Source organism: Meleagris gallopavo, chromosome 15 (assembly GCF_000146605.3).
Source record: "Meleagris gallopavo isolate NT-WF06-2002-E0010 breed Aviagen turkey brand Nicholas breeding stock chromosome 15, Turkey_5.1, whole genome shotgun sequence".
In the NCBI taxonomy this organism is placed as follows: domain Eukaryota; kingdom Metazoa; phylum Chordata; class Aves; order Galliformes; family Phasianidae; genus Meleagris; species Meleagris gallopavo.
The window spans coordinates 3,153,432-3,179,213 of record NC_015025.2 but is presented as its reverse complement, the minus strand read 5'-3'; the positions used below and the strand labels follow the sequence as shown (position 1 = coordinate 3,179,213).

At 39.3% G+C, this 25,782-nt stretch overlaps 1 non-coding gene across 2 annotated transcripts in view; it reads left to right on the top strand.

Annotated features, from left to right (window-relative positions):
- Positions 1-6: 6 nt before the first annotated feature.
- The window catches only part of LOC104913245, a 49,630-nt gene continuing 23,854 nt past the window's right edge, over positions 7-25,782 (top strand). The window contains exon 1 of one of the 2 annotated variants that reach the window (XR_002119803.2): positions 7-200. This is a non-coding gene — a transcript (uncharacterized LOC104913245). Of the gene's footprint in view, positions 212-25,782 lie in introns of both variants that reach the window. The other variant, XR_795235.3, reaches the window with a different exon arrangement.

The window sequence follows — 25,782 nt, the reverse complement described above, 5'->3', positions numbered from 1 at the left end:
CGCGCTCCTTCCTCGTGCCCGGCTCCCCTCAGCCCCGCGCCGGCCCCGCTCAGAGCTCCTTGTGAAGCCCCTCAACCAGCACAGAGCGCACGCGTTTTGCACAGAGTGCTTCAAACGTGTGTTGCTATGTAATGTGGAGTGACGTTTCCTACTGCCGCTGTCCCACAGAACCGGGCTCTGCAGCGCCTGTCCTCCCTAAGGTAAAGAACAGGTGGGTTTTTGCCTCCACCAGGTCAGTCAGCACTGCGCTTAAACCGTGTGCTTCATGTTGTGTGCGTGCACTGTTGTAACATTAACATTCTGCCTACAGAATTAACGAAATGGTCCGTTGCCACTTTGCTTTTACAGAGCAATTGGGGCTGAAGAGGGCTTGAATTGTGCTTTGCACTTACTGAACTCTTCTTGGAACTGTGTCACAGTACTTAGAGCTCCTGGTTTGAGTTTAGATTGAAGGTCTTTCGAAGGCTTCACAGGCTGCAGAGACATGTAAAAAGCTCAGGAACCAGAAAGAGCCCTCGTTGTGTTGTGGAGAAGCTCACTGCTCTCAGTTTGCACAAGCCAGATGTTTTGAAAACGTGGTGTTGGAAATCTGACTGCACCAAAGGAGTTTGAAACAGATATTAGCGAGGAATGCCAGCTGCCCTGGGAAATTACACGTTTTGCAATACTTTCACTTACAGCACTGTGGATGTTGTGGCCTAAAGAGCTGCACATTGGGTTGTGGCAAGGCTAGGAGTGGAAAATAGAGTCCTATGGTTCATAATACAGGGAAAAGAAACTTTACTGCTCTCTGTTGGTTTGCCTGTTTCAACATTAATGGCTAGCATGTTAACAAGAGTCATCTCACGTATGGGATTAGATCTTACTGTACCTCCTAGGAAGGCATAAAGCTTGGTACAGCACTAACATTTTTAATTTTGATGTGAGATACTGAATTGACATGGGTTCATACTGAACTGACGTGCATTGAAATGCCATGCTATCGAAATGTAAAGGAATTTGCTAGATAGGTAAGATCACATGAGTGCCTGTGGAAGGGCAGTGCTGAAAACCATTTTCTACTCTGACAAAGTGCAGGAAGAATCATTATGTTCCTCTGTCTCTTTAACTGAGCTGAGCTTTGATATCTAACACAAATGAAGCAGTTCAGCCTTTCAGCATGCTTACTTGATGCTACGGCCAGTCTGTGGCTCTGGAAGGATGATCTTCTGGATTTAAAAACAAAAAAAAGGGGGGGGAGAAGGGATAAAAAGCTACCCCTTTAAATTTCACTAAACTTTGTAAATGTTTTCATTGCAGATTACAACATGATGTCCCAAACCTAGAAGCCCATTATCTTTCATTTTAGAAACTCTTAAATGAAATGTTTCAAATGATTTCTAAATGAAATGCAGTTTTTGAGCTCCATGTTTAGTTAATTCACAAACTCTTTCTTTTCTGAAGTCTTGAAGCTAGATAAGCTTGTAGAATCCTTCAGAACAGAATCTTCTGTGGCAATTCAGTGAATAACTCAAATATGGTTGTGTTTATCAATATGTACTTTCATTAGTGTCCCTTCTACTGAGATGGGCATAAGATGTGTGTATTGTTCCAAACAACTGATCTTATCACTAGAATTCCACAGGATATATCTGTTTCATCTCACTATAATACAATGTACTGTTTCAGCATAAACTGAAACACACGTATGTATTGGAAGTGACATGGAAATGCTTTATGCGTGTCACATCATACCTACCTCTATACCTTGGTTCACAGGCCAGGTGCGTAGCATAGCTGCCCTAATGAGGACAGGCAGAGCTAGCTCTGCGTTTTCACAGCTGCTGTGAGGTGCTTCTCATCAGTTACAGCTGATGACTGACAAACTCCCTTCCTCTAGTTGTAAAAGTAAGCATCATTAAATAATATTGTGAAGAACTATTATGGAGATATTAAGGCACTGCTGTTCAAAAGTATGAGGGTATAAAGCAAAGCTCAGTGGAAGGAAAGCATGTGATCCTAAGGGATTGCTTTGAAACTTACTGCTTTACAGCTACATTTTACAGCTACATGTGATGGAAGATGTAGTAGAGAAAAGCAGCTGCTTCTGAAAGGGTCATGCTGAAGCTCTGACCTATGTGATTCTCCTGTATTCAGGGAAATGGACAAATCTTTTTTTCCAAAGTTAGAATGAGGTAAGTCTAAAACTTCTAAAGCAAAGGGACAGGATCCCAGAAATATTTGCAATATCTGTGATAAAAGTGCTTTGTTACTCAGAGGTAACACAGCACCATTTTGGATAGTCAAAAGTTGTTCTAGACTTCCTGCCAGTCCTCCAGCAGGATTCCAGGGAAGAAATTCTGCATGACAATTTCCAGTTTTCTGTCTAGAAAGAAAAATAGAAAATTACAAAAATAGAAATAGAAAATATGTAAACTTCAGGATGATAGAGTGTTTGGGGTCTACTACTGACATAGTGTTTTCTTTTTCACTGCTGTTCTTTCTAAATTTTTTCTTTCCTTGCCTCAAGTAAAGGTAAATTCCAGCAATTCATTCCCTCCCCTACATCCTCTCCTTCTTTTTTTCCTTTTCCATCCCCTGTAATAAAGACAGGTAAAGCCGTAGTTCAAAAGCAGAAAACAAATTTTTGAGACCAAAATGTGAAAGCTGAGCTTTATAAATTATGGAAGAATATTGATGAGACTTCAGTCTCAAGATATTGGTGTTTTATTGCACAAAGAATCCAAAGGCAAAAAAGAAGGCTGATCAGCTGGAAAATAGAAAGCTTTAATATTTTGTGTTTAAAAAGGGTTTCTGTGTGTAAGACTTAAGATCTGCTGTGGAATTCTTTCAGAACGAGTATTTAGTTTTAATTAGCAGGGTGGTATCTTGGTTAATGGCATTCTTTGAATTCTTCAGTGGCCATGAAATGCTGAGACCTTATTAAAGAAGAATTTAGAGGAGTCACGGGAGATGAACATACTCTTCCAATTTCTCAAATTGAATGTTCCAAGCATACACGTTCATGGTTTTCAAATCTATTGTTAATTGAAAGAACACAATGAATGCTTATAGAAATGCAGCGGCGCATTCAGGGGTGTAGCCCATCTCCTCAGGCTGCACATGTGCTGTAACCAGCACTGCTCTGGGCAATGTGACAGCTGTGCAGCTCCCTGTGAGCACTCTCAAGCTGACCTGGAAGTGTGTTTTTTGTTTGTTTGTTTATTTTTTTACTGTATTACCTTGGCTCAACTGCTTCACAGTATTTTGAGTTTATTGAATAAATAACTAGAAGATGCTTCTGAGCCAACTTAATAATGCTGTAAATGGAGGGGCAATGCTGCTTCACTTCCAATTTTCAACTGACTTGGCTAACTAACAATACATGTATGAGTCCAGTCTTCTTTTAGAGAAAAGGAATAATATTCGGTGTGAAGCAGATCTGCTACTGTATTGTGTAAATATCTTCTGTGGGTTTTATACATGAAATACATGTCCAATGTACAGTCAGCTACACTGACTCAGACTGGTAGTTCAGCTGTCTCAGTATTCTCATGCTCCAAGTGATAAGAGAAGAACAGAAAGTCATCAGTCTCCTTCAAGATTCTAAAGGCATCTACCTTTAATATGCAAAATAGTAAAAAACAAACAAAAAACCCTCAGCCTTCCATAAAACTGAAGTAACCACATACTTAGGTTACTCCCAATTCCTGCTAATGCAAATACCAATATAATTCAAAGCTACCATCTTCTGGAATTAACAGATGGATTTGATTAAATGAATAAGAAAGCATCTCACGTTACCCCTAACTGTAATAAATTTAGTATTTGCATATGATTTCAATGAAGGTTGTCAAAGACATGCAAACTAGGAGTTGAGCAATTGAGTTTCTGAGCAGATAGGGATCTTGAAATGTAAAAGATGATGCAGTCTTTGTCTTTGCTGAAATTTATACTCGTTTCTTTTGACCTTTTTTCCCCTTGAGCTTTTTGTGATCCCATCAGAAAGCCTTTTCAGACAGTTCATAGAGAAGTTTGAGGCCAGCATTCCCTCAGTCCTTGAAAATAGAAACAAACCTGTATCACTCATGAGATCTAGTTCTTATGTTATGTATACAGTCAAAATACACACATTAAACTGAATAAATAGCTCTATAACAAACTAAGTGGTTACATATGGCACTGCAGTCTTAAAAGGGGTCATGTCTACCTTTTTTATTATTTCATTAGATAAATAATATAGTTTATAATTTCAGAGTGGTCCAAAAGAATCAAGTGGCTGTGATTTCCAATGAGAAATAAGAGCCCAGTTGCTCAGGGGCACAGAGTTGTACTTTTCCCCTCCAGGGCTGTTTTTATTATTTTTTTTTGTTGTTGTTGGGAATCTCTGTAACACATTCATTTTGGAATCTGGCACCAGACTTTTAATTTTTATACTCGAACCCTTCTGTGACTTTCTGCTAGGGAAAGTAGCATGAGCAGAAAAAATGAAGAGGGAAATACAGAGATAAGTTGAACTTGTGTGCCTGTCTCTCCATCTCCAGTCTGATAGGCAGACTGCTCTCCTACTGCCCATCTCATCTCCTGTTTCCTTAAACATCTGCAGTTATAAAAGCAGTGAAGTTACAAAACCGAAGCGTAGCCCTCTTTCCATGCAGTGTAAAATGTTCTCTTACTGTGACATGAAGATCTCCTGTCCTAGAGCACAAAAATGCCCAGCACGTTCAGGCTTTCAGCAGGTTACTCCCACACACCTGCTAGGAGAGCTTTCCTTTGCTGACACGCTGCCTTTCCACTCATCTCTTTACATCTTTCTTTGTTTCTCAGAGGGATTTTGTGCTGAACACAGCCTCTGGTTTAGCAGATCTGCTTCCTGAAAGACTCCAACACAGTACTTCTGCTTCCTTGTCCTGTCCATCTCTCAGGGAATGAGTGCAGAAGCTGCAAACCTTGTGTTGTGCACGAGCTCTGGCTTCGTATCCGATGATTCTTCAGCCTTTTTTCAGGAGCCTGTGCTCTAGCAATGCTGCGCTCTCACCAGAAAACTTCTGCAACAGCGTTAATTTTTTAAAATTATTTTTAATGTAACTTGGGATAATATCCAGGGAATGTTGAACAAGATGCTAAATTCTCCAGTTCAAGGATAGAAAGCTGTGAGGGACAATCCAGTGCAGGTATGTGTGTGTAGACTAATATGAACAGTGGGAAGGAACGTTTGTGGGGTTTGGTTCTCTAGATTTGATCTAGGATAGATAACTGGTGGGGTTTTCTTGCTGTAAACGCCGCCTGCTTGTGTCACTCTGAGGAATTGTTTCATTATTAAGTTCTGCTAGGAACTCTCCAGTGTCATGTCAGTAAAAATCTGAGAATGACCCTTGGCTTAGTAGGGTTAATGCTTTCCTGTGTACCTTTGCCTTCCGCCTTTAAACGTGATTCAACCTTCGATATTTTAACAGAAGTCGTCTTTTTACGAGAAAAGCATTAAAAATAATCTTTGGGTGTGGTGAGGTATCCAGGGAAAGCATGCAGTTTGTAAATCCAGATATGAAACATAGTCTTGAGTTCCTTTTGATTTGAGGAGCTTTCATAGTTTATAGATTCCATTTAAAGTTGCAGAAGCCAAACTGAACCCAAGTTTACGTAACAGCTGGGCTGGGTTCCTGGCCTACTTTGTCTTCCATGAGTCAGGTCTGATCTGGAAGCTTGGCTTATCTTGTGATCTAATTGTCTTGTTGATTCTGAGAGCAAGAGTTACTTATCAACAAAAAAAATCCATTAAATGTTGAGAAAGTAATTTCATGCTAACATTGTTTGCTATCGCCCACTTATCCAGTAGTAATTAAACCCCACTTTTCTTCATAAGAATATGTACTTGAGCTGCTGAAAATCCCCCTCTTGCATGTAATTTTTTCTTTTGGACTAGTGTAATAATAATGCTTTGGGATTCAATCCAACCTGTTGTCTGAAGATCTTCTTTTTCCCCTAGGTTGTTAAGAATAAAATCTATGTGAATTTTGTGCTGAAGCAGAGCTTAATGATTACATCCTACACCCAGTGCAGTCAGTAGAACTTTTCCTAAGGATCTCACTGATTGCAGAACTGTCATAGCAACTCATTCAGCACATCCCTGAAATTTGGCAGCAGTGATCAGAACTGAAGTCTTCATTCTGATAAAACAGAATTTTCCTCCAGTCGCTTTCACAGCACTGAGGTGGCATGAGATCTAGCTCACAGTAAGGTATCTGTGAGCTACCAAACTGCTTGGAGTTGAGGGTTGAATCTTTCAAAGTAAAGCCATCTTTCTACATTTTGGGAAGCAATTCCTGATTACTTTTACAGTGCAATGTGGTCTAGCTTTACAGCTGTATGTGCTGTATGTTGTTTTGTGCTTTCTTTTAAAGGAGGTCAAGCTGCAGAATCTCATCTATCATGAGAGAAAGTATGGTTCTTACCTGTCAGAAGAGCATCCTTTGTTAATGTTTGATATTTGTTTAGTCCAGGTCAGCATTTAAAGCATTTAGGAGTATTTCTTTTTGAACGAATGGATATCATTTTTCATACATTTGATGATACCTTTGAGAGGGTGGTCCTCAGCAGAGCAATTGCACTTAAAAGCGCGATCTCCCTGTGTTCAGTGGGATGTCCAAAACACGAAAGATGAGTGCTATGGTTTGGAACACCATATTGGGAAAGAAAAAAAAAAGCCATATTGAAAGATGTATGCTTTTTCTGCAAGTATTTTTTGGCAAACAAAAAATGTATTAACAATACCTATATTTTATTGATACATATTTTGTTTTCTGTATGTTTTTCGTGTCAAGTGAGAATGCAAAGCACACTTTATAGCATCCACATCAACACTAATGTGACATTATGTTCTATGTTACCATGCATGACATTAGAATAATGTGAATTAGAATAACGAGAAGTTGCTTGTCAGCTTCATGCGGGGATTTTGGAGAGGAGGAGAAATAGTTGAATCATGGGAATTTGGTTTCTTCTTTTTAGAGGTGTTCCTTATTGCTTTATTATTGACAGAGTGACAGTGCTGTTTATGTAGCTTGTATGCCATTGCACCTGAGACAGTGCCACTGATGAAGGCAAATAGAATTGATGTAGACAGTAAATACAGTCCTGTACAGGGCTTTTATTACAGCATTATAAAATCTGTGAATACAGTGCATTGTGCTTTTCTCAGAACAGCAGAAACGTGGAAAAAATTGGAAATGTCTGTAACTTGACAGCAAAGGACAAATTAATAGTGAGAAGAAGACAGAATTTATCTAAAGGGGTGAAGAGTAGGGATGGACTCTCCAAAGACACTGAGTGGTGTTCGAAACACCTTGTGAAGGCATCTTTACTTTTTCCTTACATTAGACCTTGGTCAACAAGACAGAAGGCAGTTTTGCAAGAAAATAGGCTGCTGGGTTCTTCAGCTTTCACCTTTGTGTAGAACTGTGATGTGGTTCCTGACCTTTTGCTGGGGGATGATGACTCCAGGGACAGCCATTCTGAAAAACCTGTGCCAAGAAGGAACCTTGTGTGTTTGTAGTCTCAGCTTTGAGAAGGGTTTGTTACCGAGGACATCACTCCTGACAAATTCCAGACAGTGTTCTATGGCTGGAAGACCTGGAATCTGAGCACAGAAACAGGCATCAGCAAGCTAAGAGAGTGACCTGTTTACTTGTCTCATCTGTAAAGTTCTTGCTGAGCTCCCTGAAGGAAAGGAAGAAGTGCAGGGGAAGAAAGCTCTTACTAAGAGCTCAGTAATTAAGACAAGATTTTCACATTTTCCTGTATAAGTGTGAGGGGTGTAGTACTAAGAAATTCTACATCAGGACACATTTGGGGAGCCAGAAGGGCTCCCTGGCTTTGTGGTTGCTTTTTTACTGCAAGTCACTTCATGTCTTTGTTAGATCTGGGCATTCTTTTTACCTCCTGCTTGCTCAGTGTCTCTCAAGAGAGCCCTCTGTTCTGCCACATTGACTTAAAAAATAAAGAAATAAGAGCAGAGTCAGGTCAGACTTTGGGCACTGAAGTATAAGGCCAGGTTGTTTTCACTTCTGTGTGCACGTTCTTAGGAATTATATTTGAGAATGAATGAATCTATTTGTCTTTCTCAACTTTTTGGATGCTTCTTACTAACTGAACTTTCCAGTATCTTCGAGGATGTTGTTAATTAAGATGAAATAGTTTTTATAGATACGTGTGCACTTGGCATATGTTTTTAGTGTATGTGAAGTACTGCTGTGGTAAAGTTGAAATGAGGAACAGGCATGCAGCACCACGTTCTTATTTGCTGCGAAGTGATTTAACAAATGTTTGAACAGCTGTTGCTTAGTAGGCTCTGTTAGTACAGGCAGAGTAATTGGGAGAGCTGGTGTTTTGGTTGTTTATAGTAGAAAAGGATTAATCAAATAATTCCTCACTTGCATAACTACGTAAATGCAATAAAGAGTTAATGTAGTTTATCTATCAAGTCTAGCATTGCATCTGTGGAGATTTTTATTAAAGGTATTTGCTTCTGATGGTCCAGGAAAGGTGATACGATTTTGGTTAATCCAGCAGTCAAGACAGTCAAATTGCCTCAAAGCAGACTCAGGATGGTTGCTGGTACTTAGTAAAATTCTCTTGGCTCTACCAATGCACTGTCCCTAAGCCATCGTTCTGGATGGACCAAAACCACAACTGCTGTAGTGATCCATTATTTGTAGCTGAAAAGTAAAATTTTATAAAAATTTAAAATAATGTCACAGGGAAAGAACATGCAGTTTATATACACTAATTATTGCAATTAATCCATCCTTATTCCTTTGTTATGTTTTCTTGTATTGCATTCTTACCAGGAAAGGCAAGTGTGGAAGAGTCAGGAAATGAATTTCCTTCTTATGGGCCTCAAGGAAGGGAGAGCTGAGGTCTGATGACTGGGAGCTGCTAAATTTATGCCTTAGACTCTGACCAGTTCTTCAGGTTTTTTATAAACAAGACAATGTGTAGTGGAACATGAAAAGGATTTTCATACATGAAAGAAAAAGGCATAGTGAGGTATGCTTATGGCCATGCTGGTCATATAGGAAAGCAATCCTTTTCAGGCAAGTGAAAAGTGACTAAGATGCCTTTATTGCAAGGAATGCTATGTAACAATAAAACGTGCAATAAAATTTATATTGCTTGTACAATAACTAAGGCACAATATTTAAATAAAATAGCACCACTTTTACGAGTGCACACTGTGATATGAGTTATTATCCAAAAGGAAGGATTTAACTGGGTTTTATTTCTTCGTAAGGGTAAAAGCTATCAGATTGTGTATTGACAGCTGTGAGGGCATTACAAGTGGCTGGTTACTTGTAGGTGAAATGAAGCTATGGCTGTGGGTGGAACAGCATTGTGTCGCAGCTCCAGTAGCAGTGTGCTGTGTCTTCGTCGTTAATCTGCTATGGTGGGCATGCCATCAGAAATTCACATAGTGAATTCTGTTTATCTCAGTAGCTGAAAAAGTATCTAGAAAGAAATACTGTTGGGGATCCCCATGCATTACTTATGGCATAGTGACTTGTCGCGTAGACAAGGCAGTGGTGGTATCAAGGTGGGCTTGAATACATTCAGAGAGGAAGCTTGTGCTGCAGCTATCTTGTTGGTTTCCACTTGCCTGGTTTAGAAACACCTGTGTGAGTTCTTTAGTTGTTCTTTTTTACAGAGTAAGTAAATTTCATGTTGGAAACATAGTGAGATTTGTTCTTTGATTTCATGGCTTTAGTCGCTGGCCTTTTCTATCTGTGTTAAAGATTTCTGTAATCTCTTAATGTTCGCACTAGAATCTTCTCTGTTTCACCTTTTCTCTTGATGACTGCATTTAAAATTATCAATTTTTAAAATTATGGCTTGGTCTTTGTAATGAACCACAAAACTGGTCACCTCGACAATCAGTAACGTTCAGGTAAGGGATGATGTGCTCATCTGGAACGTCAGTGGTCGCAATTTCTGCAATTCTTTCACTAATAGTTACAGGCTCTCCTGCAGATAATGAATCTGCCTTCTGGAAGAAGTGAGAAGTATCAGACTGAAAAAAAGCAGCTGTTTTAATTTTGTTAATTATGTTAATGTAGACTTTAAGTAATAGGAGATTTGATTTGCATTATTTTTTATAGTTCAGTAGACTGTAGGCATTCAAGAAAATGAGACATCTCAGAGATGGAGATTCAATCCAGCATTTCATATAAGAAATGGTTAAAAACAAAGAAACAAACAAAAAATAAACTTTCCAGGGAAAACAGCAATATGAAGAGATTAGGCACTGAGAGAAATAGGCTCTTACATTTACATCTCTCACCAACCAGGGCAAGAAGGATCTTATTTGCAGGTGAAGCAGTGTAGCTCATTCATTTCAATTAGCTGAGGATTCAATCCATTAGAAAGTATATCTTCCACTGATTCCTCCTTTGAATTAGCTTCTTGTGATGTGGTGAGTGGCTGAATCTTACTGTGCTCAATCTCCTTGGAAGGATTAAGGCAAGCTCAAAGCTGTTTCCTTTAGAATGAGACTATGGACAGACCCTTCTTTGCAATAAAATGTCAAGTCTTAATGGATTCAGAAAGAAGATTGTCATTATTATCTTGTGTGACTGTATATCCAGATGTGTGCAAATACCCTGGAAAATACTGTTTTGCTTCATGGAATGGAGCAATGGTATTTGCCCATCTAGTTTTGTGTTTCCAAAGCAAAAAAAAATCACATTTCATTCCTGTACAAAACATAATGAATGTTTGACTGTGTGGTCTATGAACTCTTGAGATACCTGACTATTAAAAATCATAGATCCAGCAATCTTTATTTCCTCAGTGAATACACAATCTAATTAGCTAATTGCAAAATAGACTTAAAGGTAATGCTGCCCCAGAGACGTGTCGCCATAATCCCCTAAAAACCAAGAACAAAGCGGTTGTTTGTGTGTGCAGTGACTGCTGTCAAATGAGGACTGTGCTCTGGTTGCAGAGCACTCGCTGAAAACTTTGTTACCTGCAGGCAAAAAATCCTCTCTTTATTTCTTTCTGAAGTCACAAGGGAAATGTAGGTTTGAGCCAAAAATTGGTGCCATGCAGGACGTGTCCTGTGCTCGCAGTGTCGCCATCCCTCTGCCTCCATTTAGGCGGGGTCATCTCCTCAGTAAAGAGTTTCAAACCTGCTCCATCATTTTAGTGGCTTCCCTAGGAATGCATTTCACACTGCTCTTTGAATTCAGATTGCTTTGGGTCAGGCTGTTTTCCATCTGGAGAAAGGAAGTATTATGTGCTGAAATTAGTGCAGACTTCTCCATCTGTCTTTGAACAAGCTCGTTCCAACAATGTAGCCCCGCTACCATGGAATACCAAACAGCTGGAAACTGCTTTCAAAGACAACAAATAGTGCCTTGGTTAATGAGCTGCAGTTACAGTAGCATATATGCCCTCAAAAATCATTTTTAGGGGGGTAGCTGACAGACTTTGATGCATTATCAGCTGTGCAGAAAAGCAATAAGCACAGTTGGAGTGGTAGCAGAGGATGTAATTAATTTGTCTATTCTTGCTACACCCTTCAGCTACCACACCAAGACCAGTGTGCACCAACTGCTGCTTGCTTCTCTGGCACATTCTCCCGAAGGCCAACTCTGTCATTCCCTTCAGAGAACTTCTCTAGCACAGCCAACTGCTATCTATCTTGGTCTGTAATCTGTGCTATAATGCAGGCCCATTTTCCAGGCAGTGTTTACTGAAAACAAAGAAGCGTGCCTGGCTCCCTTAGCCATTCCTCCTCCTACCCTCCCATTCCCTGGCAAGCAGCACAGCTATGGAGGTCAGGCTGCAGGACTCTCTTCCTGCCTTTTGGAAAGTGTGGAGTGAAAACCAGCAGCCCATAATACCATTAACCCTGACAGGTTTGTGGTTAGTCCCTGTGAGGAGCAGAAGTTTCATTGTGGTTGATAGTAAAGCAAACAGAAACATGATTTAAGTACTCATCCGAAATAAAAACTGCTGCAGTGTGGGAAAGAGTCAAGATAGGGGAACACAGTACAAGTTCAGAGCTTTCACTGAGAGACGTAATTTTAAAATGACATTTCTGAGAAGAGCATAAAAAAGATAATCAAACAGTGTCAAAAATAATAAGGAATGTAAACTTCCTTGTACTTACTGCTGTGGATTAATCATAGTTGGGACCCATACATTCTGTGATCACTTACACTTATGTTTCTGTAGATGTACGAAATTCTGGGAATCAGAAACCACCTCATGCTGCCTCCACCAGTATTTTTGTCCCTGTATTCTAACAACCAGTGTTGTTGAAGGTAGTTAGGAACTTTGACTGAAATCTTTCCAGATTGCTTTGTAAGTTGTTCTGAATAAATCTACCTTTTCCTACCTTTCTTAACTTGATCGGTGACCTGGAATCATGGAATGACCAAGGTTGGAAAAATTCCATCCAACCATCCACATGCCACCAAGATTGCCCCACTAAACCATGTCCCTCAGTGCAACATGTAAACATTTCTGGAACACCTCTAAGGACAATGACTCTACCACCTCCCTGGGCAGCCTGTTCCATGCCTGCCCACCCTTTCAGAGAAGAAATTTTTCCTAATGCCCAACCTTAATCTCCCCTTGCACAACTTGAGGTCATTCCTTCTAGTCCCATCGTTAGGACTGTCTTATTTTAGAGACAGGAAGAGCTGCTTCTTTCTCTTCTTTACAGCAGAATGAACAGCATCTGTTTTAGACAGAAGAAACCTGCAACTTGATAGGCAGAACAAGCTACAGGTTGTTCCACAGCTCTGAAACCAATTGGCTCATTAAATGGTCCAGTATTTGGTATTTTGATTTGTCTGAGTTGGGACATTTTCCTTGAGTATCTGTCATTTTCTTGAATGTGAAAATACACATATTATAAATGATATTGTTTGTATCTAATTCAATGTCTGAAATACGGGGAAAAAAGCTTTGTGATTTGGCTTCCTATAGCATTCACATTAAGGACTGTTTATGAACTTGCTATGCGTTCTCTAAAAATTCATTTAACCATTAGAAATCTTGTTATTCAGGACGGGAAATAACAGATACTTTCACAGGAAAAGATGTTATCTTCCCCTTAACCTTCTATTTCTCATTCAAGTGGAGCATGAATCATAGTGTTTGATGTAGAATGATAAAAATACAGGAAAATACTGAGTGAAATTGAAAGCAGTTCATAAGAAGTTTGAAGTTTTATGAGGCATTGGAAATGTGAAAAATTTTGCCGGTGTTTACTCATTAGAGATGACTGAAACTTTTCTGAAACACAGGAAGTGGGACCCAGAAGTGGGGCTGACACACATCTGGCTGCTCGCTCAGTGCACAGCTGGTCAACGTGCAGCAGCCAGCCCTGCCTGGAGCTGGGCATCCCGAGTCACCAGGGCCTGGTTTGCACTGTGCCTCTGTGGAACCCCAGCAGGTCCTGCTTCTGTCTGCCCTCCAGTTAGTAACAATGTCCCCTAAACTACAGAGTGTAAGAGATGGATTTGTTGTTTCCTCTGAAATCTGTTCTCTACTTAGAGAGAGAAGTATGTGTTCATCTGAGTGGTGTACCTGAAGCAATACATGATGTACTGACATTGATGTGTGTGCAGCATTTATTACTGAAGGTAGGTGAGGGAAGGTGAAAGATTCTCATTTTCTGTATACAAGAATTATATTGAAGGATACCCAGAGATATTTTGTGTATGTATTTCATCATACAATTTGCGTTTCCCCATGAGATATGCATTATTTCAATTTCAAGCTTTCAGATATACCCCAAAGAAAGAGTGCAGTTGTTGAGGGATGAAAAAGTCAGATGAATGTGGTTTATATCTTTGCTTTACAAATTGGTACTTTTGAAAAAAATGTCGGTCTGTGAAAAATACCAACAGTATGCTGTCTGCTCTGTTATTCAGTGGTAAAAGATAAAAGATAAACCTGCTGGCAACCCAAAATCCATTTCAGCTGCTTCTGAAGTGTCATGGACGTGTCTGTACAGGCATTTCGTAATAAAGCTGATAAAGATCATGTAGCCCTGAGCTGAACTTGTGTGTCATTGTGTGTGTGTGCTCATCTGGGTTTGTGAGCGATCGGAGGGACAGAATTTCAAGAATTTTGTAGTGAAATAAGGGAAGTTTGTTGCTCATTAATATTCTTCTAACTGTTCTTTTATTTGTCTGTTTTCCATTATCAGCATGTGAAACTAAATGAGATATTAGCAAAAAATGTTTCTGACTCATCAGTACAGTCGTTACATGAAAATCAGCAAATAAGCAGCATTTTGAGCTTTCAGGTCTAAGATTTTTAGAGTGGAAAGAGTATAAGAGACAGTGCAGTAGTCAAGTTAGGAAAATAGCAATGGACTTTCAGCAATGTGCTTGACAGCCTTTTTTACTGTCAGTGTGTTATTATGGAATCCGTATCATATTACTGACTCCACTTATTCAGTGGCTGTTAGAAATAGGGCAAAAAAGGATTTTCTCTAACTCTCAGCACAATTATCAATAATGTGAGTGGGTGGGATGGTGATTCGAGATGCTGTCTCCAATAGCTCCAATTTACCAGACCTCACACTTCTAAGTTACTGGCTATTCTGCCCTATTCAAAACATGGTGACTTTCATGTGTGTTAATTGTTCCTTGGATGTAAATCTGCTTCCTTATCTATGTGGAGATACACATTCTCAACAATGCTCCATCTTTGGTATGGCAGAGTAGATTTGCACAGGAGAGAAAGGTTTGATAATAAGAAAATGGGATAAAACAGACAACAGACAGTAAATGAATGGTTTGCTAAGAATGTTTGGTTTAACTTTTAATGTCTGGAAATAGCATATTTTACCTTTATTCCTGGAAACGTTCTGAAGGTCCTATCGACTGTGCCATTTAGCCTGTGCCTGGGCCTTCATCACAAAATAATAAGAAAGAATTTGGGCTGTTTTTAACGGAATGTTTATGGTATGTAACAAAATACAGGATAATTGAGATACTGCTTTTTGGTCAGAATTAAGCAAATCTGGTAACACCCAGTTAAGCTTTGCAGAGATGAAGTGCTGCTGCACAGTGTGTGTGATGGCACTCTGACTAATGGAAATAGGAGCCTTGGTAGGGAAGGAGCATCTTGGGCACTGCTTCTGTTGGGAGCTCAGGAGCAGGGACTGCCTAATACAGATTGCAGAGTGATACCTTCTGGGAGAGAAATCTTTTCAGTGGTTTTACAGCATTTTGCATAGCTCTCTGTTTCTGTGTCTGCAGCCCTGGTGTCAAATTCAGTTGCATTCTTCTTTCAAAGAAAGATTCATGGAACCACTAATAGCTAAGAGATTTGCTTGAAGTCAGACCTGCAATGTTAAATTTATCTGTCAGAATTTTCCTGGAAGAATGCAAATTTACAGTAAATGCAGCACTGAAAGCAGAAATATTTTTCTCTGATACATTTCTGCAGGTCAGCATACAAAGATAGTACTTCATGAAAGCCTGGCAGCACAGACGGTCGGTTTCAGGCATTTTTCTCGTTTTCCAGGAACGTAAATGAAAATGATTTCATGCCAAATAAAAAAACATTTTTGCTCTCATCTGTAGACTTTAAATAATCAAGTCCAGTAGAAGGTCTGTAAGGGAATTGGCTTTTCAACACAATATTCATTAATAATAGATCCTACGAATAGGGCTAATCATGTTAATAAACAGTTTGCAAAAGGAAGATTTAAATACTTTCAGCATAGGCAGATTTTGTAACATAAGATTTAGGGGCATGAATGGAAGCTTTGAGCTGGTTACTAAGAACATTGTTAGGCTGACTGCAGTAAATGAGTACATTAGCCTTACAGAAGAATTTATTTTAATCCAAGGTGTTTTGGTCTGGAATTTCTTGGTTTTCTGCAGTGTTGTGTACAGTGGCATCGTGTTCCATGGATGTGACTCCCAGGTTCTACACCATAGGAATTCATGGTGTGAAGAACAATAATAATAAAGCTTTCAGAAGCAGAGTGCCCATATAACCATACGTGACAGTGAGCAGTGCAGTACTGAGTCAGAGAGAAATACACCTGCTGCTGAATTGTGAGTACAATATTTGATAGCACTGTTGAAAGCTTTAATTAAAATAATAAACTAGCACTTTTTTGATAAACATTATCTATGTAGTGCTTTGGAAATGGATGTGACTAGACAGGCTAAGTGGGCAGCTGGCAGTATGAGCACAGAGTTACTGAAATGCAGTCACGCTTATCATGTGCCCATTCCTTCAGGATTTCTACTGGGACAAGGCATGTGTCCCTTAAAAGATGTAATTGACCTTAATAACAGACAACCTGCTTCTATAAAACATGTTCAGGCGAATAATCTGCTGTATTCCTTCACTGAAATTCTACAGTGTGGCCATGTTCCATTGCTTGTGTTACACTTGTGTCTCCTGTCAAAGAGTTTTCTATTGTCACTGCCAACGTGAGCTTTTTCAGGTAGTAGGAGATTAGTTTCATTTGAAATATAATAGCTGTGAAATCTCAAGGTGACTTTATACAGACTGGTGTAAGGAAGTCTGACCCAGTCAGATGACTGCACCTGCTTTACTGGATAAGAAATAAGGAGTGTAGGAGCCTTCTCAGAATTCTAACAGTGCATTTGGCTTCTTAAATTCGAAGCAAGCTGCAAGAGACAGTGCAGCCAACAACTGGAACAGAATCAATGGCTTTGCTAAATCCCTTACATCAACATCTCTTTCATGTTAGAGCAGAATGATGTTAGTGCTTGAGTTACAATAAGCTGCTGCTTAATTAGGGCAAAGCAAGTCATTTCTTTTCGGCTAATTCCTAGTTCAATTTCCCTACTATAAAACACTTATTAAGGAAAGCTTAGCAGCTGTACTGTTCTCTGAGGCATGAAAAATCTTGATTAAGTTCTCTATACTGGAATCAATGAAGCTTAAACCTTGATATACTGGGACACGGGGAAGGTGCAAACTAGCTTTCTACTCCATGGTGTCCTGCTGACCAATCCGCAGAGGACTGTTTGTTTTGGGCTCTGAAAAGCAGCTTGCTAGACCTCCTGCCTATGAGATAAGTATCACGTTATCTATGCCCACTCATCTGCAAGCAGAACACTGTGGAGGTGGAGGAAAAAGGCAGGATAGTCTAAGCAGCATTAGAGGCTGGACTTGTGTGGCATTGCTGCTTCTGACAAAGAAGAACATGGCTGTCTGGGGGGAGAAGTCACTTTAAGCTTTCTATACTTCAGATATTGGATTTGAGGAATACATTTTAGCTGCCTGCTGTAGCTGCCATAACTATGTGCCTCACGCTTTTATTTCAGCCACCACCTGAACTACACTTGAACATCACTTTGCACTAACAATTCTAAGTTATTAGTGATTGATGCAAACCAATCGTGCTGACGAGTCAGGCTCAACTGAACCAAACTGGTGAAAATCTTAATAAATTAATTGTCCTACATAGGAATAGTCAGTTCTTCCAGCTGTGTTACAGGGCAAAGTTTAGACACCATCTTTGAGATGCTTTCATCTCAAGATGAAACATACTGAAACATCTGTTTCTCCTGTTGTTGTGGTGATGGTGACTTCGGTGGTTTTTCCAAGAAGCTGTAAGGAGTAGTTCATGTGTGTGAAGTTCTGATCCAGATTGTGTTCAGCAGTTCTCCTGAGAATTATGCTTTCTTGCACCAGGCTGTTCTTTTTTTCTGTGTGGAGGGACTGAGAGAGAAAAGTCTGACAGATGCTCCTCTAATTATTCTTCCCATGTGATTTTTGTGTGTAGAACTTTCTGCAAATAAATATAACCTGGCCTAGATATATCGTTGTACCTGTCTCCATGTAATGTGTTTATGTCTACAATGTTTAATAAGTAAGACATAGAACTGTTTTGGAGAATTTTTTTTTTGATCTTGAAGCCTAAGCAATTACCATTATTTTACCAGCTGCCATTTCTTTCTTGACTATCAACATTATTTTCATAGGGATGTACAATTGCAGAGGAATTGCAGTGAACAGAATACAGATAAAGAAAAAATGGCATCCACAGCACGTGGAATGAACACATTTGTTGTTTGCTTTCAGTCTCTTAGTTTGTGTGGTTTCTACTCCTGCATTTGTTTTTAATTATTTTAATTGGTGTACATTCACACCTATGTTTTGTGCATAATGCCTGGCATGGAGTGCTAGCTGCTACTGCATCACCAGATTAACTGAGTTTTCATTCCTGTGTTTTTAATCTTATATTTTCCATTTATTACCAGGAATGATCTATACAGGACTTTCACTAGAACTGGAAATGGGGGGAAAATCTTCATGAAGAGTTTGGTTTTTCATTTGCTTAGTTTTACTTATCAGCCTTTGAAACAACTATATACTTAATATAGTTGTTAATATACTTAATTGCTTCTCTACTCATCTTCACTGATTATAAAATGTATCATAAAATGTGGGGAGGAAAACCAAACTCCCTGAAACAACTTCTGTGAAACTCCCACTCAAACTGCAGTATCTACAAGATATTGCAAAATATTTTAGCAAGGAAAGAAAGGATAGCAGGTGAAATGAGGCCACGTGAGCAAAAAACTGATTGGAGATTGCAGTTATAGAATCCAGAATAATGTAAAAACATTTTTTTATGATTAATGAAGATTGGGTAATAAGTAACTAGGAAAGAACAGTTCACACCTTTGCATTGTGGCTATTTAGGTGTAATTGGCTTTACTGAAATCACATGGCTATAGTATTTTATTTGTATAACCTTGTCTGATTTACTAAAAATCACTGGGGTGTTTTTATAAGTTTGTTTCTTTTTTATTAAAGCAGGGAGGCTGACTCATTGTTCTTAATCCATCTGTACACAGAAAGTCTCTGATGTGCATGTGCTTAAATTATCTCCCAATTGCAGTCTAACATGAACAAAAATTAATAGCCCTATTCTTTCAGCTCAAACATGCACTGTTTATACTAAGGATAAATTCTGTTGACTAGAATGGAGTTAAATGTACCCTTATGGAAAGTGTGTTCTCTGTGTTCACAGGTCATGGGCATCCCTACAGCTGAAAACTAAGGCAGTGTAGATTAGATGTAAGGAAGAAGTACTTTACTCAGAGGGTGGTAAGCTCCTTATTTAACTCGTTTTGTTGTTTTTTTTCTTTGTCAACAATTAGTGTCTATTTAGGTGAGAAAGGCAAGTTATTACTTCAGAAAATGCTGTTCAAAAGTGTAGTGCTTGGAGGTGAGCTCCTTTTATTTTTTCCCCACTTTTCACATAGTTTTCATCTCCGTTCTGGATTTCATAGTCTTTTCAGATATCCGAAAGACAGAAATAAAAATTTAAAACTCACATCTCCCTAGGAGCCATAGCAGTAGTACAGCTAACATTATGAGAATCAGCTAAATACTGAGGCCAAGACTTTGAGTATTGAAAAATAGGATATAACTACAGAGATAGATAAATGCCATGAGTTTCAATTCCTTGCTTAAGACTCTTCAGACTGGGTGAGCAACCTTCCAGCAATCAGTCTTCTATAAGGTATATCATAGTTTGCATCCAAACTCTTGAAGTGGGAAGAATACTCAAATATTTCAAAGTTCTGCTACTTGAGGTTCAGAAGTAATATGAACTCATACCAACAACAATAGGTCTGCCTGCTTTAGACTAGCAAACAGAAGCTACAGCAGGCACAGTGACATGGTTGCATTGGAGTTTTGAAAAACTTTTATTAGTCTAAAATCTCATTCACTGGCCCTTTTCCAAAAGTACTTCAAAGCTTTTTAGGTAAGAAATTGGGAAAAAATAGCAGAATTTTTGTGACCTTGTGTGAACAGCTGGCTTCACTGGCAAGTGCCAGAAAATTAGTTTAAAAATTGTTAAGGAATTGCTCTCAAATAACTCATAGCTATTTTCATATGATGGAGATCATAAGAACTAATAAGGAAGAGAACTGCTATTCTAGCATTTGTATTCATTCTGCTATAATCAAACTCATATATGTAGAAAGAAAAAAACCTGAAATATTACTATTATTGTAGGAACTGCAGCTGTCACTGTCTTTAATTTAATAAATACTGCTGGCAATAAACTTACACCCTTAGGGTGAACTGCAGGATGGAGGAAAGCTAGAAGATGTAACCTGAAGAATTATGAATTTTGAGACTGTACACAAATTCATATTAACACCCGTCCAAGCTGGAGTACAACTAATGTACTTCATATACTCATAACTGACACTGAATTGATTATAGAGACAAATGAAGACATACATTCAAATGATTCTTCCTAGGGCTGACTTAACGAAAGAATTCAGCAGTTGGCTTACAGGAGAAAAGTGATGCTTAATTCATTATGGTAAAATATTCTGTATTAAAATGTTTTCCATGGTAATTTGTTCTTTGTAGACAAGAATGCACAGACCACCTGCAGGGACATCTTGTCATCTCCTTTGTTGTACTCAGAATAATTTCCTGTAATTCTGAAGCACAGATGACTTGGTTATCAGTAGTGTGTGTGCTTCTGTGTAACCAAGAGCACTCTGCAACCGAGGCACCTGGAAGATCACATTTTTCCTTGATGTCCCCACTGAGTTTAATTGATCTTCAGAGATTTTTTTTCCACTGTGGGAGATAAAGAAACTCCTTATAAGTAGTAGGTTTTTTTGATGAGTACAATATTTTTCAGGTTTGTACTCTAAGATTAATTTGGTCTTTGGTACCTCCATGGCTATGGGAACTGCACTTCTCTGGTTCACCTTGCTTCCTCAGAAACGCGTTGAAGCTTTAAATGTGGGAATAAGAGAACATGGAGGATATGATTATTATCTGCATTAGTGCAGCTTTGCTGAAGAGAATAGGTTGTATTCGTTTAAGACCTGTAAGCCCATCTACATGGTGCCATCCTATCTTCAGGATACACAGGTAAGGTGCTGTAACTGCTGCGTGGCACAAATCAGCAAAGTGTAATGAAGCTAAATGTTTGGAGCTCTTAGGTACAAGCCTGAGCTGTAAGCTGTTCCTGTCAAACCAAGTGTGCAGAGTAGCTTGCTCTCTGGAGAGAAGTTACCCCAAGAGAACCTTTAGTAATATAACCAATGGATGAGGAGTGAGGAGGAGAAGGAAGGCCTGCTTAGGGGCTGATACTATCTATGGTAGCTTGTGCACTTGCACCTCCAGTCATGTTATCCTATAATAATATGAGTAAAATGAATGTGCTAGTGGTCATAAATTTATGAATGAAATATGTGGCATATGCACCAGTCATTCCCTAATGCCTTACAGGCATTCAGCACAAGCTGTTTATTTTAGCACTGTGAATGACAAGAATTGATAGTGTTAAACTGTTCTTTTCCTTATTACTGTTCTGTGAAAACTAGCAGCTGGATAAAGGCTGCATTCTTATTTATCACAGGCATTCAAGCACTTGTCATGTATTTCTTATTACTGCAAATTGAGTTTTGAATCAGAAGCCAATTTGATGGTTACAGATCTTACTTGATTCCACATTTAAGCATCCATTCTTACAGCAGAAGTATACTGTAGCATAACACCCCCAAGCTTTAGGGGATTCTACTTTACATACAGAGTTAACAGGAAGGCAGTAGGCCCTATTTACTCATAGTGCAGGAGTTGCCAGAGCAGCAGAAATATTGTTTTCTTTCAATGATTAATATGTTCAATAAAAGTGTGGCATCTGCTGCCGGTTTTCATTAACAAATAAATGAAAAACAAACCTGCATGGTAGGCAGGGTGTCTGGGGACAGCTTAAACAGGACCAAGCTGCTTTAGATTTCAGCTATTTTCTTTAAGACAACAGTGTGGAGCACTTTCTTGTTTATAGGATAAACAAGGGATTGAAGCGATCTGTGTTAGCACACAGGAGTGGTTGCTAACCCATAACATTGTGCAGAATACAAAAATTCCACAGCATGCTCCCTTAGGAGTCGCAGGCTATAATCTTCTTGCATGTTGGTTTCAGTGTAAACAACAGTTAAATCATCAGGACAGACAAGCTGCCAATAAAACATTGAATACAGTATTAATTCATTTTCCTTCCTTCATAATCCGGCAGGCTCAGAGCTCAGTCTCTGTATCAGTTCAGAGGATATGTGGTATTTCATACCACTACAGTAGCCTCTTCCTATGAAAACAGGTTTTATTTGATCGTGGTGCCTCTCTCTTCCACATTTTTGTCTTTCAGTTCTCAATTTTATTGGTAAATTCCACCTTTAGGAGAGAGGAGAAAGTTGTGTACAACAGTGTCTGTACAGAAAGGTTGCAGTGCCTCCAAGTAGAAGAGAGTCAGGTAGATTCCAGCATCACAGAATTCGGACTGCAGAGAAACACTGTGGGTACACCATTCCCATACAAGTTGTGATTAACAATTTCTGGCTAAGGTCAGCTCATAACCCTGAGAGAAGCTAATCTTTCTCAGCACTGACATTGCTAAAACTGTATTCTTGAAAGTTTGATAGCAATCACCCAAGGAGATAATGGGCTAGACCTGAATTTTGCACTTGTGACAAGAACTTCAGTGAAACAGTTTCAAGATCTGTAACACCTAGGGTCTTGCTTTCAGCACTAGTAGATAGTTTTAGGCTTCTCTGCCTAAAAATTGTGTTCTTGTAAACAAATATACAGAGAGCATTTGCCACAGTAATATGAATGTAGACACATAAGAAGCCTAACAATCTCCAGAGCCGTCTGCATGTTTGTAAAATACAATTAATTCATAGTGGAATACATTACGAAGTGGCAAAACCATTCCAGTACTTGCAAACAAATGATATCACATCACAAACTAAGATAGCAGAGCAATCCTTTAGAGGTTATATGATAAGGGACAGGGATGGCTTGGGAACCTAGTGTATTTGTTCTAAAACCTGATGAGTACTCTGAGCTTAATGGCAATTCAGAGAAACCAGCTGTACCTTCAACTGTACCTGTGATCTATGCTGATACCAAGGCAACCTTCCCTATAAATGTTAGATAGGAGACCAATTCATCTGTACTGCTGTTCCCATAAAATCAGCCTCTCTCAATTATTATCTCTGCAAAGAGGGAAGTGTCTCCAAGTAGAAGAGAGTAAGCTAGATTTCAGCCATCACAAAGTCTAAGAAAACATGCACAACAAATAGATGTACAACATGCACTTACCAAATAGATGTGATTGGATTTACACTTTTCACAGTGTGACGTGAGTGCTTAGTATAAATTTATACTCATGTTAATTGTATGGTTGCATACTGAAGAGAATTTCATGTTACTGAGAGCAGAACCTAGTTAAGAGGTGCTGTAAATACCATCAGCTTGCAGATGTGATTATTTGCTAATGGACTGCCATCCCTCTATGCTTCCATTGCATCACACTTTTTGATCTCATATTCTTTCTGTGGTGATTAAGTTCCCTGTCTGGCATGACTCATCAGTCTCTCCAGGTATGTACAGAGTGTGCTATGCAGGATGGTGCACTGAGCAGGTGTGGCGAAGCACAGGGCAGTTCAGCTAAAAGGAAATTGAAATGTATTTTAAAAGAGAATGTACAAATACTTCAGTGTTTGATTTCCAGGGTGGTGATTAATTGTGAACTGTGAGATAAGAACATACAGGGCAAATAAGAGCAATAGCCGTTTGTTATATCATGTAGTAGATTCACCTCTGGTTTAAGCTGGCTTTTGGTGGTATGAACCAGAACGCAAGGACTCTGACAGTGCGGAGAGAAGTGAAAGCCTGAACTCCCTCACCCTGGTGAATTCTTGGGGCCAGCTAGCTGGACAGTGAGCCCCCTGATCTCAGCAGTGCGTGCTGGCTGAGACTTTCTGGAACTCTGTGAATGATTAAAAATGTTACTCCTGTTAGGTATGGTGGTGAAACTTTAAGATATAGTCTACCTACCTGAAAGTGTGAACTGCAACCATTCTAAAGCCATTCCAACTCATTTTCCTGTATTTGCTTGTGCTGCAGAGCAAATCCTGGCTTGCTCATGCACTCTGAGTTAGGGAATACTGAATCACTGCATTTAACCCCTGAACTCAAATGTTGGCACTGTGATCTTCAGGCTCAGGTGCTTCAGTGTGTCATCACATTTTCTCCAGGTTGCACCTGTGCTAGGCTAAGGAGCTAAAGAAACCTGGAGCTTTCACCTCTTTCCCTTGGATTTATGAAATCATTGCATGCTTTGGTACAACTTGCAGTCCCAGCTAAAAGCAGTAAAATTTGCAGTGTTCCAGGTCATAAATTGGGGTGAGATAGCAGTGCTGTGTGATGAGGCTTGCACAATACCTGCAGAGCTTATACCCAACTCAAGGTTTTGCTATTAATTCTCACTTCCACAAACACTAAATTCACATCTTGTTCTTTTTCCAGTTCCCTGCCACAACCAGAATCCTCTTTCTAGACAATACAATATGCCTTGAGAGTAACACATTGAAGCAAGATCATCTCTGATATCAGGCTATGTATTTCCCCCTTGCCCTGTGCCTCGCACCACTAGAAAATGAAATGGGTTCCTGGCCTGAGCGTTCCTGCTGTTATCTAACTCTCACTGTATTTCATGTCAATTATTAACATCAGCAATGATAGAAATCTTAACACATGTTAGGAAACAAGACTCCAACATCATTTTTGTAACTCTTGTATTTTGCCTTATGATCTTGGTTTGTTTTGAGCCTACCTTTCTCCATCTCCTTTCCAATGTATTCTCATAACTGAAGTGTTTGGGGCTGTCAGACTGTTTTCTGTTTTCAGTCTTTGGAGGACAGGCTACAAAAGCCGTTTACAATCTTTTTCGCTCTTCAGCCAAATATGTTGTTCATTATATATAAGCCTTTTGTTTATTAGTTAATTGTTCCAAGAATATTTTAACAGAAGCTAACAGATACCAGATTTTGCTGAACGTTTGGATCACAGCATATTTAGATATATTAGGGAAGGAACATAAGATCTATGTAAGTGTGAAAAGCTTTACTTGTTGGCTCACTTAATTCTTTTCCAGTGAATTTTTCCTAGTGATGCTGATTTTCTCAAGATAATAAATAATGCAATGGAAAACCTGCTAGCAAAGTGAGCTCTCCAGTTAGATAAGCTCGGGGTTAAGGGGAGGGATGTATATTCCAGGCACTTGGAATGGAAGATGAATACCAGGGGCTGATCTGGCTGTGCTCTGCTTCCAGGGTGGCTTTGAAACAGCACAAGCTGACCAGAAAGTACTTAGGGCTTTCTAGTTGAGAAGGCTCAGTGTGTACCCAGTCCCCAGAAAACACTAATCTTGCTGTAGCGTGTGCACTGGGGATGGAGAAAAATGTAATTAGAGCTGTGTCTTCCTGCTATTTCTTTTCAGGTGACATAGTTTTAAGCTTTGACATCTGGCAAGTGTCAAAGCAGATTTCTATCTTCCTTAACGTTCTCTAGGGTTGGGTTTGGGGACTGAGATTCAGAGAGCCAAAACTTGCCTCTTGACACTCTCTGTCCCTGCTTTGTCAAACATAAAACATACCCTGAATCTCACCAAAGAGAGGTTGGGGAGTGAAAGAACAGAGGGACTAAGCTGGTGCTGTGTGGGTGACTAATATAATCACAGCATCCACTACTGAATACCTCACTCCTATGCTTTTTTACTACCATAATATAATAGCATACATGCGAAAGGGATCCTATCTTGTCTCCTTTCTTTATGTAATTGATATTGCTAGGTATCAGAGTAGATGAAACAGAGATCTAGTTAAAAAAAAAAAAAGTTAATAGAAGCTTTCTTCACAGCTGAAGCTCTGAGTTGGAATTCTGAGAGAAGATGGTGTA